Source organism: Corapipo altera, unplaced genomic scaffold, assembly GCF_003945725.1.
Source record: "Corapipo altera isolate COAL_440 unplaced genomic scaffold, ASM394572v1 50, whole genome shotgun sequence".
Taxonomy (NCBI): domain Eukaryota; kingdom Metazoa; phylum Chordata; class Aves; order Passeriformes; family Pipridae; genus Corapipo; species Corapipo altera.
Window position 1 is genome coordinate 5,830,761 of NW_020884889.1, and position 17,481 is coordinate 5,848,241.

At 41.8% G+C, this 17,481-nt stretch overlaps 1 protein-coding gene across 1 annotated transcript in view; it reads left to right on the forward strand.

Annotated features, from left to right (window-relative positions):
• Positions 1-17,481, forward strand: part of AGBL1 (ATP/GTP binding protein like 1) — a 248,895-nt gene that overhangs the window by 6,949 nt on the left and 224,465 nt on the right. The gene's annotated exons all lie outside the window — the stretch shown is intronic.

Here is a 17,481-nt window from a genome sequence, read left to right on the forward strand (position 1 = left end):
CACTGCTCTTTTCACCTTTCATCTTAATTACTCCCCATTTGTTCCATAGCTTCTACCCTTCTTCTGCTTTCCAGTGTCCCTTTCAACACTGTTGCTTGTTTTCCCAGCTTACTTGTTCTGAGAGATATTTGGATGTGTTGTAGGATGTGGAATGTGACAGTGGAAGAAGTTTGTTCTCTAGTTAACCAGGATCTGGGTCTCTTCTGTATGGGTCTCTAGGTTGTCAAGTATTAGGTATCCTCATCAATGGCTTTGGAAGCTGTGTTTTTGTGCCTACGTGATGTGCAGGCTCTTCTAGGACTCCTCAAGTTGAAGATAAAGTATCAAAGTGGCTGAAAATAAAGAACCAGGTTTTACTCTCCTTTCATATGAGGAAGACCTGTGCTTTAGAAAATGGCAAATGATGGGATGACAAGTGTCTGCGTCGTTCCCTCCATTATGTTTCCTTTTTCTTCTGTTAAAAGATTGGTGGGCAGTTTTATTAAAGCAATTTGAAGAGTCTTTTAAAATGTCTTTATTTCTCAAAGCTCTATGAGTACATCTATTTATCATACTGAGCAGAGTGGCTCATGGTAATTGTTCACATAAACCTTGTATGAGAGATTGCAACAAGAGTGAGTATTTGTCAGAAATAAAAACTCTTTCTGTGAGTATTCACAATACTTGGCTTTCTACACTGGGCTGTTCCAGTAAAGTTTGACTACTTAATTAAAAGTGGAAAGTGAATAAAAAAGGTCTGGGAATGGCGCCAAATTAATTCACTAGAAAATGTGATATGCAGAAATTATCTGCCTTTGCTCATGTCCAGCATTAACCACTTCTGACATTTGATCACAATTCTTCTTATGTTTGGTGCTTATTGGATAGTCCCAGCTCCTCAGAGGCTTGCTGATAATCTCCCTTTTCATTAAAGGGAGGAAATCCTTCAGTGTAACTCTATTCCACCTGAGGTGGATATCTGGATTCCTCACATACTAAAGGGAAAAAGAAGCAAATTCTCTTCACCTGTGGCAAGTGTTTGCCTCCAGAAATGTGAGGTGTCTTAAAAATGTTTATTTCTCTCTGTGAAGTGGAGGATGAGTCTGGAGTTGGCAACTTGGAAGTAGCATGATGGCCATTCAAGCCTGGGTCAGGTAGATGGTTGCTGAGAGAGATTAGGAAAATGGTGTCCTCTCCAACTGGTGTCAGGGCTCAAAACCCAGGAGGAAGGAGAATATCACAAGTTGTGCATCTTTTCTTTGCTGATAAATGCTCAGGAGTGATTTGAGGTGGGGAATGACTCGTGAATCTGAAACGTGCAAGCATAATGATGGTATGGTTGCTATGGTCTTGAAGTGATTCCTGTACCACATACTTCTGTCACAGGGTGAGCTGAAAGGAAGGTTTTTTCAAAGGCCATGCAAATGAAGAGAGGAAAATCAGTGTGATCAGGAGAGCACATCTAAAGCTAAAAGCCATATTTAATCAGATATTATGCCAGATTGACCAAGAAGAATAGAAAGATCCTGGAAATTATGAAGATATAAGTTAAGAGGCTGTATATAGCTTCAAATTAGGCTTTGAATAAAGGAACATATATATTGCTCTGCTTTTTTAGAACACTTTTTTGCATACAACTGGGATTCTGTTTTCTCATCTTGAAACTGGTGCTTTTGATGCAAGATAAAATCTAAGTGTTGAGCCCACAGTGTTGAAAAGTGTCCAAGGTGCCACATCAACAAATGCTTGTAGAAGTGATCTCCTGTGACCTTAAAACCGACAGAAGAAACCAGAACGACAGTGGCTACGTCTGGTTTAGACAGAGAGAGGAGACATGTCGTGGGGATGACCCCAACACTAGACTTATCTCTTCTGTTAAGAATGATGGAGAGGCACATGGAAGAGATCCAACCACAAATGTATTCTAAACCCCAGAGCAGGCAGTTAGATTTTCCCTATCCTTAATCCTGGATAACTTCTTGCTGGTAGACCACCATGTACGTTTACTGCAATTCCATCCCCTGGATTGGGCTAAAGTTTCAGCTGCTCTCTGCTAGAACAGAATATGCGACATATCTGGCCATTGCAAGACAGTATTTTGAGAAAGAGAAGAAACTCAATGTACTGACATGGTGATTGGTTCCTTTGCAACCTGATGTGGAATCTGCTGTGATGGGTTCTTTGTTTATTTGGCAATGGTTCCTGATAGAAGACCAAAAGTAGATAATTCTTAATGCCTCTTGTTAGTCTGTGTTTTGCCATTAATCATGTTGAGCAGTCTGGATATTTAATTGGAAAGTAACACATGATTCTATTGGAATGTGGTCAGAATTAATCAATGCTTTGAGACTAAGCAGATACTATTTAGTTCACTTGATCCCTGTAGAAAATTCACAGGAAGGGCCAAAATATTTCTGTTGAGCTATGTCACAACTAAATGACATGCTTTTCATCTGGCCTTGATCTCATAGGATTTGTCCTAGAATTCCTGCTAAATAAAACTAGTAAATACCATCCTGAACAAGATGATGCCAGCAACAAAAAGAAAGAGGGTTGTTTGGAAAATTTTTTTATAAAAAGCGTCTCTTCAACTTGAGTAAAATCTCAGATAACATGAAGCGGGGATGGTTGCATCACTAAGATAGGTAAATAAACCCTACTGTGCAAATTTAATGCAATGAGCCATTATAATAGAAGAAATTATCATGGAGCCAAAGGTGTCCCAGTTTCATGCAGTTCCTTCTCTCTGTTCTTTTTACGGTCTATGTGATTTCTCTCAAAGAATGACCTGTTCTAATATTAATAATAAGTTACAAAATCTCATTTCAGACTGATGCTATCTCAGTGCTGCTTTGCAGAACAAATAGAGTTGCATTTCAGAATTACATTTTACTAGCATTGTACTGTTAATAGCAGTAGATGGGAGAAATTGGAAAATTAAGAGGTAGAGGCAAGGAAAAAAGAGATGCTTTCACGTTAGATTTGAAAATAGATGAAGAATTGATGAGGCAGAGAGGAATACCATCCACCAAGGTTATTCCACAGGTCTGGACAAACATGTGGCACACAGAAATCCTGGTGCCATCTCTTGGTAGCCTTTGGTATGGGAAGTTTTACCACACATGTACCTGCCTATGTGGCATGAAAAAATTGGTGAATGAGCATTATATAAAGAGAAATCCACTTCTAAGCTTAACTTGATATGCCATTGGAAGGGAGGAACTCATTTAGTAAGACTATTATTTTGAAAGAGATGTTTGCTTTTTTCTTTTAGTTACAGCTTATGTTTTACATCTATTTCAGGTCCCAGTTTGAAAGAGAAATAATGCTTTCAACTGAAGGCCTTTCTTTGCCTGCCCATTATTTCTTCCCCTTTGGTGAGCTAGTGGGTTATATTTGGAAGGATGGTATGAGGGCAAGTCACTGCTGTTCTCAAGTTCTTGACTTTTCACACCCAGTGGCTATGGCAGATGCAGTTCATGGCTGACCTCACATCATGGCTTTGAGTATGTCTATACTGCAGGCAGCTCTGAGTTTGTTGGGGGGGAGATTCTCTCTGCCTGAGCTTTTATCTACCTCATTGTGCTCACAACTGCTAAGGTTTGCAGCAGGGCCCCCACTGTGGACTACCCAAGCATCTTAGGACATATTATCCACTCTGGGAGTATTGTTCGTGTTGCTGCATCTGTCTCAGTCTTGGTCTTTGTTCTAGATTAAATCTAACACTTGAGTACCTCACTGCATTGCAATGTCACTGCCTTTTAGAACCTCTCTGAGGGGTATATCCCACATAGCCCTGGAAACTACTGTCAGTCCCATCCAAATGGGAGGTGTGACTTGATTTCATACATCAGTTGCACCTCTGAGTGCTTCTCAGAGTTAAATGAATTATTAATGTTAATAATGTTTTTTTGCAGCTGGATATGATAGTCCCCCATAGAAGGTTAGCTCAAGACTAAATGCAGCACAGGAAGAACAGAGTGGAATTAATTAAAATTTAAAGAAATTAAAACAGAGTTAGAAGGATTACAAAATATTTCATAATTTATGAAGAAATCAAGGGTTTGGCATGCCTTCTGGAAGCTGGAGGGTTATCTGTGAGATGAGGAGTATGTAAGCTGCTTCTGATCTGGAGGCGTAGAGGGAAGTTTTGCACTAGAGGTGGTGAGGCTGTAAAAGTAAAGGCAAAAAGTATGATGGTAGGAGACAAAAGATCTCTCATGTCTGAAATGCTAATCTGAGACATGGTGTGTTACTGTGAGCAAGTCACCTGAGATCAGACCTTTCACATGCTCAGTGCATACACTTAAACCCTCACATTTCTCATATTTCTTAGCCTTTCTAAGGGTAGTAAGTGTACAGTCAGTTCTGTCTGAGGCATTCAGCAAGGACAGAGATAGACAGGAAGGGAAGTGAGAAAGGGGAGAGAAAAGCAGTAGTGAATTTGTGAGAAGTTTTATGCTCAGGCAGGATGCAGTTGAAGTGGGCTGTGGAGTGAATGTGGAGCTGGCAGAGTGAGGAGAGGATTGAGCAACACGGTTATGTGACCTTGTAAACATGTTTGAGGTGGATGTTAAGTGCCAAGGCTTTCAAGAAGCATCAGCCCAGCAGCCCTGGAGGACTGGCAGAAAGGTATTTCTATCAAAGTCTATCTGAATGTGCTTAGAGAGGTGATGAACAGGTGCCCAACCTGCCTGTTTGCCTGCATTTGTTTTCCTGTGTCAAGGAGACAATGAAAGAATCCCCCCTCGGAAATCATTGAGTTGGGTAATGACGTGAATCTCTGATAGGGGCCAGAGAGTGAGCAGATAAAGCTGAGGGCACTCACTTGAGTGTCAGCACGTGGGAGAGCCCAGGAATCTCTTCTCCTTTAGCTTTCACTTGGTTTATTGCCATTTCTCCTCCCACCCGGAAGCCTGTTCCCCTTATGAAGGGGGCAGAAAGCAGCTATGAAATCCTCCTCAGGAAAGCTTTTGGTCCAAAAGTAGGCAAGGAAAATTTGGGAAAAACAATGAAAGGAAACAGTAGTGCAGAGCTTCTACAGCAGCACTTTGTACCATGCCGTCCCTGCAAGGAAAGCAGCCCTAAGAATTTCCTGTGGTTGCTGAGGCTTTTTTCCATCTCCACCAGTGCTGGCAATGCTGGCAGGTGGAGTGTAAGCCAGTCTCTAGAACTATCAGTGGTTTTAAAGCACAGCAGTGATTAGACCTGCCCTGAGCAGAGTTAAATGACACAGTGTCAAAGCCCTTAGCAACAGCCTTTCTGCAGCAGGATTCCCCGTCCTGATAGCACTGTTGGAGCCACACCAGCTGTAGCAGCAGCAGGGTAGCTGGTTTTAGAGATAGAGACAACACAAGAGACTCATTTCCAATGGGAGAGAGAGAGATCTCCAAAGCCTTCACAGTCTTTCAGGCTCTTTTGAGTAGGTATCAAACACTGATTATAGAGAATAAAAGAGATAAAATAAATACTAGAGTATTTACCGAGTGCAGGTGAAATGAGTTTTTAGGGAGAGGAGGTTTTGTAACAGCAGTGCCACAAGGCTCTGCTGCACAGGGCTCTGGCTCACTAACACTGGCAGGGCTCTTCTCGATCTCTTTATCTGCAGGGTGACACTTGGAATGGCAGCAATGCCAGTAAAATCTGTAAATAAACCCAGAGTTGAGCTGCTGTGGGATGTGTTTGGAGACAGGGCTTGGAACATGAAGGAGAGAACCTGAAAACTTGAGGAAGTGACTGGTGAGGAAGAACAGGGCTGCCAATTCCCAATATGGGTCCAGCTCTGGGCCTGGGAATGGAAACTCCCCCTGAAGTGTAAACCTTGGAAAGGTCATGCCTCTGAGACAGAGATTTTGCTGTCAGGCTCAGCAAAAGCCAGATTATTGCAGAACACAAAAGAGAGAACCATCCCATATCTTTGCACATCTACTCCATGTGTTTCTTCCCATCCTGTGTTAAAAGGATCCAGTCTGGATGTTGTGTGGACCATAGGGCATATATTGCAATGGCACAACAGTTCTCACTGTCTACTCAAAAACTTAATTTCCTCCTTATTTTTCATTGTTGCTTTAAATAACACATATCTGTGGTTATTCAAGCTTTCACCACCTTCCAGATTTTACTGTGCAGAAAAAAAGAAGGGCACGTGGAAGAACCATCCAAGTAATGCTCAGAATTTTTACTGTATTTTAATTATTTATCCCTATTACTTTATTCCTGTATATACAGCTGAAGTTCTCCCAGCTTTGGCTTTGATATTGTCTGTTTTCAGATCCCAGAATTTGGCTTGAATATATCAGATGGAAGCTTTCCAATGGAAGGAGAGAGGAAAACAAACCCCTAACTTTTATTACTTAAGCTCCTGCAAATTACTGCTTCAAAAAGCCCCTGCAGTTATGCCAGTGTGACATTGCAGCTCTCAAACAGCAAATATCAAGAGAATTTGACCCAGTACTTGCTGCATTGTGACATTTATTGACTTTCACTTCCTTTTAAATCCTCTGGCTAAATGTTTTGAAGAACAGGCACCAGCACTAAGATGTGGCCAGATTATTGCTTAATAAGGAATTATACATGTGCAACTGAACAAATTTATAAGTCTGTGGCTGGCTGGATCAGCCACAGCAGCCAGATGCTGCTTTACAACCAGCCTTACACTCTCCATGGCGGTGTAGTGACCTGTGTTGCAACTGAGGCTGGTGTGTCCAAATCTTTGAAGATGTGGGGATAAAAGCAAAGGCTGTGTTTTGGCTTCCCCTGGCATTGCAGTCTTCCTGCATCCTCACAAAGTCTGAATGCATCCTGCATGTTGAACCTCAGGCACCAGCTGAGCAAAGTGCTGTGTTGAAGGCAACATGGGTGATCGAGCATATAAAGCTATTTCTCCAACTCTTGTGTATACTGGTGAAATAAATAAACATCTCATTATTTCTCAGGACCCTGCCTATGCCATTCCCATTTCTGTCTTATATATGCTGTTGTTCTTTGAAATGCTAGATATTTTGAGGTGCTGTGGTTGCAGAGAGACTCATCTCTTACCTGCAGTCCGCAGGTTTCCTTTCCTGCAGTAAGATGTCCTACTTCTGCCTGAGCTGTGGATATGAGGACAGGACAAGGACATATTCACAGCAGGTGCTGGGATGGTGGTGCCTCTGCTGCTGTTGGAGGTGGTGGTTCAGCCTGCTGGCAGGGACAGCTTCTGCAGAAGATGCATCCTCCTTTGCAGCATCTATCTCGTTTTGTGTGAACCTGATCACACACCCTCAAATGACTCTGTTGCCTTCCCTAGGGCAGCCTGGAGGTCTTATGTCCAGAAAGCTGCTGCAGGGCAGTGTTAAAGCTGTCTGCTTTCCACACCTCGGCTCTTTTTCCTGCAGAGATATATCTCAGTATATATTACACAATGCAGCAGTATCCCCATTCCCCCCTCACCTGCCCAGCAAGACAGAAACCACAGAATTGCAGAGGGAATTGAACAGCAAGATGACTTTTTCCTGCTAAACCTTTATTGAAAATCCCAGGCAAATTAATAAGCTTTTCTCCCTGCTCTGCAATTGCAACATTTATTTTCCCAAAGACTTCATGCTTACTATATTTTCCTGTGGCAAAACTAGTCACTACTGTACCTTTCTAACACCATTCTACATGTGTTTTGCAACCCTCTGTTTCAACAACACATGGTGGGTAAAATGGGCATTTGTTTAGCATAAAAGACAGATTAAAAACTGGTTGTTGCTATTGACTGAAGGGACTCAGGTGAGACCTAAGTTTTCTGAAAGAATGTCGAGATTTTCAGAGATATTTAGGTGTTCGAAGATGAAAGGGAATGTAACCATAACAGAAAACCTCTCAACAGGTTAATGGATTAACTTGTACTGTTAAAAGGCAGTTTTGACCTCAGTATACAAAAGAGCTTTGAAAAATCCTGCTGAGTGCTACCTGAATGTTTAGACATAAAAATGCCTTTTAAATTCAGATCAAGATGCCTATTGTGAATCTGTAAGAGAATGTTGCTTTGTGTTTCTCAAGCATGTTTATGCATTGTTCTCAATTTGAGACTGATTTAATAGTACCAATTAAGCTCAGTATTGTGTGCACACATGGCATACAAATGAATACCCCAGTATTTCCAAGCATCTTCCTGTTTGGCAGCATCAGTTAGGACCAACAAACTGTAAAGTGCCCAATTCACACTAAATTCCCTGTTGAAAGGCTATGTATGTATGTGTTGAAGGAACGCAATCATTAGAAAGGTTGAAAAGTGGGAATAGGTGGAAACCAGGAAAAAAATGTTGACAGAGTCTGCATATTTTCTTCTGTATATTTTGTTGAAATTCAACTTGCATATGAGCTTTTCAGGCAGCTCTAACTCTGAACACCATCCTTTGGGATTTAGGTAAGAGCAATATATAGAAACTGCCTGACCTGTGTGCATAACAAGGGAAATGATGTTTACCTCCTTGGGAAGCACATGGGGATTGATAAATGTGTTGCATGCAAGAAGAGATTAATTGCACTGATATCTTTTTGCACTTGCTCCCTGCTGCAGATGGGGGTGTAACACTGCTGTCAGAGCTGCAGCTGATGTGCAAAGAGCTGCTCCCACATTCAAACCATGGCCTTGGTACCACAGGCTGTAGCTGCACACTCACCAAGAGCAGAGCTGAGTGGGGCTGTAGGGTTATGTTATGACATTATTGCCAGTTCACAGCCACCCAAGTTGAACCTTGTCACACAGCACGGGGAGAACAATTCCAGCAGCTACACTTGCATGATGCAGCTTCTTGCTCTGGCATATTAAAAAAAACCATCTTCCCTAGAGATTTTAAACTTCAAGTTTCTTTGGCTGGACTTTATGGATGTGCTTCATCTGAATAGGACCAGGGGGAAGTGAAGTGCAATATAAACACAAACTGATGGATCTATTTCTAGAGCTTTGTAATATGGAAACAGTACCATTAGATTAAAAAGAACAAACACAGTTTTTCATCTTGTGTTCAGTGTAAGTCATTCCTTCTTTTATTCTGAAACATCTGACTTTTGCTTAAAGAAAAGTCTGACACACAAGTCAGCCTTCTTTCTTGGAAGAGATCAGGGAAGATGGTGCTTTCTCAGTCCTTCAGCTTCATATTTCATGTACTTTTCAAGTTTCTTCTACTGTATACGTTTTTTAAATTAGCTTCTCTGAAATATGTTTATTTCTTTGGTTAGAAAGACAAACCAAACAAAAAACCTCAAACAAAACAAACCTCAAAATTCTAAGCAGAGAAGCTGTAGGAATGGCTACAATGAAAGCTCAGGTTTTCCACCCATTGCAGCAGCCCTGCAGAAAAGGTGGCTGTTTCAAACACCTCTGCTTCACAGCTCAAGAGCACCTTTCATTACAAAGTGCTTTTTAAAGATGTTGTACCCTGAGATTACTGCTGCCTTAGAGATGGTTTGTACTAACTAGTAGTCAAGGAGAACTACAGCTCTTAGCCTTGATTACTTTGAAACCAGCCTCCCTTTTATGCTCTCAAATAGCTCTGGGCACAAGCAGTGACATGTTAGATACCTCACTGCCTGGACTGTCAGTAACAGAAGCTGCCCTTAAGTATTTCACCGCCAATAATTGATAGTATCCATAAAATAAAAATCTTGCAGAGGTTTGCAAGCAATGTGGTATATGTGCAGGGTTATTTTCTGGCATCATAAACTCCTGGATACCTCCAAGCTCTACATTCCCTTTATAGTTCACCATCAGAGACTCCCCAATGGCAAAGCACCTGCAGTTCAATTTCTCTTAATGAAAGAAGTCACAGTTGCCCTGCTGAGATTTGAGCCCAGGGTTCCCTGGTATGTCACCAAAAAGTGCCATTTGACTTCATCACGCCCTAAGCAGGGTATGTGTGTTGTGTCCCTCTCCCTGCCCTTACTCTGGGGGTACATAGCATTCAGAAAATTTGAGGCTGAACAAAGTGGGGCTGGGTCTCCTCCCCCAAGCTTGGAGTACATGCTCCCCAGTGAGCACAGCATTCATGTCAATCCTGTGGTCTCTAGAGCAAAAGCTGCTGGGAATGGAGAACTGATGAGCTACAGAAAAAATTACAGCTAAGGAGTGAGCCAACAGACCACCAGGCTCTTTCTGAACTGAGTAGTAACTGGGTTGGGAGTGGAACACAGCTGCCCGGGGAAAGAAAGGGGATTTAACCTCATTCACTGACACACTTTAACTGCATATGAGATGATCTGTAGGGCTCTGCTGGTGCTTGTTAGTAGATGTGGCCTCAATGAGTGTCCTCACCACTCCTCTTAATCAATCAAGGATAGCATTCAGCCCCTTTCCCAGTTCCCCTACATGTTTACCTTGGGTGGGAGACCTGGATTCTGGCACTGTCAGCCTGGAACTGCCTGGGTGATGAATTGTTTAAGAATTCTGTCTGATTTTGATCCTTCCAGCCCCTTTATCTTGACATGAATGACAAGCTGTCACAGCCTGCCTCAGCCATATTGGTGACATCTGACCTTAGAGAGGGAGCTGACATAATCTTCTGAGGTATAGCTTCTGCCTGGGGAGGCAGTGCCAGCTCTGCACTGTGCTGTAAGAAATGCCTGGGCATTTTTTTGGCAAGGATTTGAGTGTATTTCATGTACCTTGTTCTTCTGTGTTACTACTTTGAAGCTAATTTAATTTAGAGCTGTAGAGAATAGGTTGACTTTTTAGGATACAGCTGTCTCTCCTTCTGTATTTTTTGTACCCAAGCGAAAGAAGGATACTTGTAAGGATGCCTGGAGGATAAGCCTGGAGTCACTCTTCTTTCTGGGAGGCAGAGATGAAAGAGGCTGGAAAGCTATACCTTTTCACTGATTTTAACCTAGCAGGCTCCAGGGCAGGCAGCAAAGTTTGGAAGATGCTACGTTGAAGGCTTTGAACTGAACCTGGGAACTGATAGATGCTGGTCACTGGACTTGAAGTATCCAGTAGAAAGACTGTGTGATTTTTATTCCCTTTCCTTCAGCATTACACTGAAAGCACATCTGTGTACAACAGCTGGATTTCCGAACTCCACCTGTTGGCAGTGTGTGGGACATTGCAGACTGAAAGCAAACTGCCTTTAGTGTAAGTTTTAATGCCTAGCTAACAAGCTGGAATTAAAGTGGGCATGGTGATGGGTGGTTTTGTATAAGTCCTAGACTAGCAGTGCCATGAAGATGCTGGCAGCACAAGCAGCTTTTGCCCACCTGTATTTCCAAGACTTGTGAAGCTGCTGGTTTTAAGTCTTTAAAACAAATCACTGTGCAAGTGCCTGCGTATTTAAGATCTGTATGTCTGGGCCATGAGGGAAATGACCACTCAAGGCATCTGCCTCAGATGAGATCTGCTTTCTGGTAGGATTTATAAAGCACCTATTGCCGTGGTGCCTACGTGTTATTTCTAAATGTCTCTCAGTTGTTGAACGTGAATGTGAAATTTAGAGCGAGTGGCTCTGTGACTGTATAAACTCTGGTAGTTAAGTACAAGTCCCAGGGGGTTAGAGGCAAAATGCAGCCAGATAATGTGCACACTCAAGGACACTTAATTCCTCCCAGAGACAGGGGCTGTGGAAGCTTAGGGGCTTTAAGCCTATAAGCTGTGATACCTTGAGCCCTGAGTCAGGGTTCCACTGTGTTAGATGCCGTACAAATATAAATTGCAGGGTCCCTGCCCCATGTTTCTTGTGGTATAAATAAACATGACAGCAACAAGTAAGTATATGTGAAATAGCAGGTTGAAGGGCAAAAGAAGCTGAGTAAAATGCATTACATTTCTATACAAATAGTGGCCTATGTCTTTATCATCCAGGTGTGATTGCTTTAAGGAATTAGATCAGGCATCAGGCTGAAGAGGTATTTAACAAAGCACCAAGTCATTAGCTATCATTCAGTAATTTGAAGAGGGTGTTCTGTGCTTTAGCATGTAGAAGACACAATTTTGCAGGAGAAGGAAGGATGATTCAATTACTTGGGGACAGATCTGTAGAGCCCTTTTGGTTCATTTCTTTGTTCAGTTTTTGGCACTTCTGTTCTTCTGTTCCCTATCCATAGATCCAAGCTAGTCCCGAACATGTGAGCACCCTGTGTCCTATGAATCTTAAAATCCTTTCATGTAGTCAACCATGCATTTCTTCTGTAGTGAGGTTTTTCATTTTCAGGAGTCCTTCTTTTATCTTCAGGAGAGACAGAAACAGAGGCACATCATTGTCCATCATACTGCCTTGTGCTACAACCTGTGAGCTGAGATTGGAGAGCAGAAGAAAACCAAAGAGATTCTGGCTTTCAGGCTCCTCTGTCTGCAGTGATTTCCAGCAGAAAATGTCCTGGCAGCTTGAATCCAAAAGGGTGACCTAGGCATAGGACTCCTTTGTCCAGGCTTTTTAACAGCCTGGTTTTACTGGCTAATCCAATTGTGCTTTGGCTTGGGACATGGAGTTTTTCTTTGTTGTTGCTGCTGGTTCCTAAGCACAGGATCTGGAAGTTGCATTTGTCTATCTGTCTGCTAGTTGTACTCCTGCCCAGATATCCAAGCTGCTGACTTGGAAACACTTCAAAGATTTCCATTCTTCAGAGTGGCTGTCTCGACTGCTACTACAGGGAGTTTTTAATGTTTTCTGATTATGGAGCAGCATTTATTATTATGCCTTATAAGACAGGGCAACTTTTTTTATACATAATTCTTTTTTTTTTTTTTTTTAATATATAACTGAGTCTCCTTTGAGACATACGACTTGACAAAACAGCTTAGATTTTGCTAACCTATTACCACAGAAAACAGAAAATCAGAGGAAGACATCTGGACAGATTTGGCAGGTTTTTTAATTATTTAATCCCCCCCCCCCCCCCCCCATCCCCTCTGTCTTCCCTCCATTCCTTCTCGAGACAAATGCAGAGATTTGCACTGGGCATGCTATCAAATTCTCTGGTCTGGCATATGGCTCATCAAGTCATCTTTCTTGTGCTCTTAAACTTTTCCTCGTGTTCCCATCTTCCCCCCACCCCATCCTTGCTCTTGTGCACAATTTATGAACTCCTGTCTCTGTCTTCCTGTCCCAGGCTTACTCATCTCATTATATCTTCTGATGCCAGAAAAGATGCTGTTGGTTTGCCATATGGTGCTAAGGGGTGCTGATATTATTACAAACACCATTTGCCTGGTTTGCTCTAAACCTATTAATGCTTCAATGGTCTTGCTGCTTCTTTCAGTGTAAGCCTATTTTTCATCCTCTCCTATGACTTACTATTTGTTTCCCATATGGTGTTTTGTAAGTTTGAATTAATTCAGCATCAACAATAGGTAATAATCTGGGGATACTTGCTGACAGCTGGCTTAATGTGTAAATGACAATGCTGATTGAAAGTCCAAACTTCAAACAAATGCAGGTAGCTAAGTCTCTACACAGTGTAGGTGTGAACTCCTTTCCCAGGATAATTATGAATGCTAAGAATTTGCATAAGTTTAAAACTTTCCAGGCAAATATTTGGAAGAAAAACCAACTAAGAGCTAAAACGTCTCCCAGAGGTACCATTGCTAGTTTATGGTATCACTGGACTGTGAATTGCTGGAGTTTGAGTCTGTTCTGCAAGTTCTAGCACTGTGTTTCTGCCATGGTCTTGTACACAAGACCTCCTCGGTCACTGTTGGCCACAGGACACTGGACTGTATGGACTTCCAGCTTAAGCTGGTGCAGCTGCTATTTTCTGGGCTATCTAATTAACTTTGCTCTTGGAATTCCTGTTTCTTATTTCACTGCCATTATATCTATGGCTAAAATGTAGGGATATAGGACTACAGTCATTCCTGGGGCACTTTTTTCAAACCCTTTCCTCAATGGCAATGGGGCCTAGCAGTCTCATTATAAGGAATCCAGACTATCTTTTCAAAGTCATTAGGTTGTTTGTACCATTGTTGCCAAGAGGATATTTCAGACCTTCATTTTCCAGTGCTGAAAACCCATCCTTTAATTTTCGGTTGAAAGTATTCATGGCCATTTTATATCCATTCGTCCTTATGCCAAATTTGTGCTTCAGCCTAGGTCTCCTCTCTGTCTTCCTCAGTGTTTACTTCTCCACCACCCAGTGTGTTTGTAGAGGAAAATCCAGTTGTCTCTTGACTATAATTTTGCTAAGGTGACTAAACTGTGATCTTTAAACCTCCTCATGAGTTATGTCTCCGTTACCACAATGATTTCCTTGGCACATTTCTGCACGGTTCCTTCAGAGTGCTGCACACAGCTGCTCAGGTGAAGCCTTGTATGAGAACATTCATGCTTCTCCTTCTCCACTGGCAGTGGCTGTCCTGAGACCTGATCTGTTCTTTTCATGGTTGTCACCCTTCTGGTCATGCTTGTCCTCATCCTTTAATGGGCTCATATATCCAGGGTGTCCTTCTACCCATTTCCAAATTATGAGCCCCTGCTCATAACAGTAATTCTTATTAAACCCTAAATGCTTAACCTTGCACTTTGACTATTACATTTCATCACATTTCTATTGCTTCAGAATTCAAGAACATCTTGTTACTCCTGAAAGATATTCTGAACTCCCTGCTATTGGCAGCAGCTCCTGACTTCACACGGTCAGCAGATTTTGTTAGTATACTCTGACTTTTTGTGCCAAGGTCATTAATGAAAAGATGAAATAAGATCAGTCTCAAAAGATCCTTGAGGACTTCCACACATAACTTCCCTCTAGACTAATAATTCCTCTTTCAGCACAACTCCTGTCATTGCCTCTTTAACCAGTTCCTTGCCCATGTTGTAATTCTTACACTAAGAATGTTCTCCAGCTGGCCTAACAGTTTTCAGTGTGGCACCATATCAAATGCTTTATTGAAGTACAGATAAATTAGATCTACCACATCTCCCTTGTCTAGAAAAAATAGGTTATCTTAACAGAGAAAGATACCAAGTTAGGCAGGCTTGATCTACTCTTGGTAAGTCTATTTTATCCCTCAAATCTGTTTTATCTATTTTGCAGTTTACCTAATGACTTTTATTTTTTCTTTTAAAATCTGTTCTAAAGCAATGCATATCACTGAGGTCAGCCTGTTGGGTCTGCACTTATGACTAACAGTAGAGCAGGTGCTGTAGGACCTACAGAATGCTTCATCCTGCCTATGCCAAACCCCTTGTGATGGATTGCAGTACCTGAAGAGATGAAACATGCCAGTTTGGTTCTGCTTTATTTTATTGCAGTACTATGTACAGGCATGGTTTGAGAGGAGGATGTGTTTAGGCTGGTAGCCTGGGATGTGGGAAATCCATTTAGCTGCAGCTGCAGGTCTGTAATGTCACTTCAGAAGCAGCCGGTGATCATGAAAATTTCTGTTTCTGCTGAGGTGGTGTTGGGATCTGGGCAGCATCACCTTTAATTTTTAAAATTTTTTTCAGGACGTGTCTGAATTTTCCACCCCACAGATCCTCTACGTGGATTTACTTACATTTTTATGATAGTTTTGGGTTTCTCAGCTTTACAAGTTGCACACCTGTTCTACCAGGTCTCATCAAAACCATGAATAGCTCTTATCCCTTGACTTGCAGTAGATCAGCTCCTTCAAAGCTCAGAGAAAAGAAGTGACCAGGAGTGCTTAAGGCTGTTGAAGGATCAACTTTGGTATGGCCAGGAAGAGTTTAGGTCTTCTGGGGCAAGTGTGATGAGGAACTGGGGAAACTTTGGACTCAAAGATAGTAGGAATTGGAGATTACACTATCTGAGAACATGACCTGGGAGTTCTAAGATCCTCTAAGGATGAATGAAGTTGTCGTATACAATGTGATTCACAGACCACCCCAAAAGTATTGGAGGATCCAGATTTGCTGATTTATTGGCTGATGGGAGGATTCCTGGCAGTGTTGACTTTATGGCAGTGGTGGAGCTCTACTGAAACTCTTAGCAATGCTCATAATCACATGCAAAATAAAGCAGATGCCTAGAGGAAATACTGAGAAGTCTTCTGCTCTGAGCAAGAGATACTCTGGTCTTCTTCGTTGCCCTGATGTTCTGCCATGTGAATGAGACATCAAATTAAGCCTGTAAAATGTAGGTATGTTAATGCAGCCTCTTTTTACAAGACACATACTGGAATGTGAGCTTTGGGAGATGGTCTAGTGGAATTTTAACTTGCTTAGAGTTGTTTACTTTGTCCCAGACTTTAAATTGAGTATCTCTTTTCTGAGCAAGCTGAATAGCTGGTAGATGACAGTATTCCTCCCACTAGCTGAATGATTACTGTTTAGGTGGAGCTGAAGAAGCAATGAAAGCATGACTGTGCTTCCACTGGTGAGATTTTTAGCTACTGATTTCCTGTTCTGTCTGTATTTGTGTGCATTTCCTTTGCAGTTTGTAAAGCTGTTGTTGAACTCTGACAGATTCATAATGAAAGAATGTCTTTAGATAGAGATGTTGACCCAACATCAGCAACAACCAGCTCTCTTGAATCTTTTAGTCTCAGCTGCTGTTAGGACACACAATGAACAGCAGCTTGATGACAAAAAATATTTATTTATTTGCTGTAGAATGATAATTGGCTCAGTATGGAAGTTAATATGATTTTATTTGGGGATTGGTTTGTAAAGAGATTACATTTTAAGGAATCCTTGGGCATGGAGGTTTTGTAGCTGTATTTATTTAATCGGCTCTGGGCACTTGAAACTTCACAGCAGTAAGCCAAGTTAGAACACAGATCCTCTTGCTCCAGCAGAACATTAATGGAAAAGAAAGTTTTCTGTGGTGATATTGGGATGGAGATTTTACCACATGAGGAAGGAACTTGCCTCCAGATGTTTGGAGCAATGATATCTCAGTTCAGCTTTTCAAACTGAAATGTTAATGACCAGCTCCCAAATAAACCAGTGCTGTGCTGGCTCAGGCAGGTTAACTTGCTTACCTGTACATTGAAATGACACAGAAAGTCAACAGAAACCTGCCTGTCTCTCTCCTGTGGCTACTTACTCACTGCAAGCAGTCTTACTACAGAGCTTTAGCACCTTTCTTACAAGTCCCCTCCTCTGAGCGGGCCCTTGACATACTCGTGCAATGAAAGACATTGTTTCAATTAAAAGAAATTCAATTTTATTTTCAGTTAAAGCTGGGAGGGAGGACAGGATAAAGCTTGTTTTGGGAAAATAGAAAAAGGAGTGGGATTTGGCGGGAAACACTGACTGATATCCCAGCTAGATATAAAAGTTATCATCTGCTGATGTAGATAGAAGCACTTGTGTCTGGAGTGGGCATGTGCTGAGTCTCTGGTACAAAGAAAAAGCTTTGGGGCAGTAGTTTAAAGACTTGTTAGATACTCTGAATGTGTGGGTGTTGCTTTAAATTTTAATGGTCATTACAAATCAGCACTACAGTAAAGCTGGAGGGCTAATGGTCTTTTAGAATAACTGAGTCAGCTCCAGAGACTGGATACTCTATTGGTGTAAAACATGGCAGTTCTGTCAAAGTCCATCATAAGCTGTTGGCTTAGACCATCTGGGAAGCCTGGCC